A 1,898-nucleotide genomic window follows, 5' to 3' on the forward strand; every position below is an offset into this window, starting at 1 on the left:
CACCGGCTACCTGGATTCAAGGATAATGGAGAATCGATCTAGATCCATGGATTATGGTTATTTAAGATCAGCAGTGGCACAAGGACCAGTATTTCTTTCTCCGAAGCAAACCGTCCAAGAGCCGAACCTTCGGGCAGCCATTGACTTCCTGGAGAACCACAATGCGATTCCCGATTATGGTACGCAGGGTATGGTCATCAGTCCTATGCCCGGTCGGTGTGAGATGCCTCCAGTAGGCTGACATGGCGAGGATAGTTCAAAGCGTGGCTAACCGGTATGAGTAATCACCAATTTCGGGCGATCATCCATTCAATTACTGACCACTTTAACTCATCCAATTACTACTGCAAACGGTATATCGACATATATAAAAAAAGAATCAGAAAACGATATCTAACTATTTATTTTTTTTCTTGATAGTTTGACGGTTTTAAGGCGTTAAGCGGTTTATAATCACAAACAATTGAAATTTCTGACACCTTTATTGTGTTAATAGCCGTAATTTGGAGTTGTTAGGAACCGGAAGTGTTCTTGAACAATTTTCCCCCAAGGTCAAACAATTTCTGTTATGTCCATTTCGGGTACGTCACTCCTTGGCCAACTTCAGGGTAACGGCGCTTGAGGTCGCAGGCATTGAAAGTGCTAATTAGGAGAAGAAAGTTGTTTGCGAATTGTCGTGTGTTTCATCAGAGTCTATTTGAAGTTGCATGTCACCTTACTAGCTGATTGTGCAGTTGACATATTCTATTAGTGTAGAAGTAGACTGCATTAACTCATTGGCGTAATGGCGTAAATACATTCCATCTTATCAATACTCATTTTTTTTTATAATTAATATTTTTGAAACTAGATTATCTCATGAAATGAAGAAAGATTCTTCCTACAACAGTTAAAGCCAAGAAATGATATTAACTATTAATTTTCATAGAAAACGAATTTTCCATACAAATAAATTTTATCTTAGCACGTTCATCATCATTATTCACTGAAAATAGAGTCAGATCTTAAAATATAAATTTCATAATAAATTTTTCCCACGAATTTTGTAAAAACAATTTGTGTGTACAGTGTAGTTTTCATTATTCTCAAGAACTTTTACATAATTTAATTCAAAATTATAACCTGCTAAAGGAATTTATTCACACTCGTTTTAAGATTAATAATAAAATGAAATATTATTACATACCACTAAAAAATAGAATGTATGTAGTACAATTATAAATATAAACAAAAATATGGATGTGAATAGAGTTATTGGATTTTTTTTTTTTTTAGAATTAAGGGGATAATAATTATAAGACATTTAAATGACATGAAGGATGAAAATAAATATGTATTACTGAAGAAATCGGAATATATCATTTTTATTCAATTTGAAATGTTGAAATAGAAGCGGCCCAATATTCATAGGGTGAGAGAAATGACCACCTCAGTTACCACTGACTTCTATTGAGCTCGTCTATATATATGATGAGTTGTACAGCTGACTATAACTCTCTCTCCCCCCTCCCCCGCGCCAGTTTATGAACATTACTCGTAAACTTGTTACATATTATATATTAATATTACATGAAACTATGCAAAGAAAATACAAAGAATAAGCTACACATTAAATACAACAAAAGAAAGTAGTAATTTATTCATTTAAATCTAAGAAAAGAAATACTACAAAAAATCACTGTAAGTAAAAAATAATAAATACATAAACAACACTCACTGTACAACAATCAAAAAGACAACTAACAATTTTCTTCAACAAAATTCTTCTGAAACAAATTTCCATTCCAGGCCGTCAAAGTTTCGCCGCTGCAGGTAGTTTCAACTGCTCCAAATTGACCGTCCTACGTTTACTTCCTTCCTTTAAACTCTTTATAGTGATCACGTTATATTCTCTGATT

Source organism: Halyomorpha halys, unplaced genomic scaffold (assembly GCF_000696795.3).
Source record: "Halyomorpha halys isolate HHAL.00 unplaced genomic scaffold, Hhal_1.1 Scaffold630.1, whole genome shotgun sequence".
NCBI classification, from domain to species: Eukaryota; Metazoa; Arthropoda; class Insecta; order Hemiptera; family Pentatomidae; genus Halyomorpha; species Halyomorpha halys.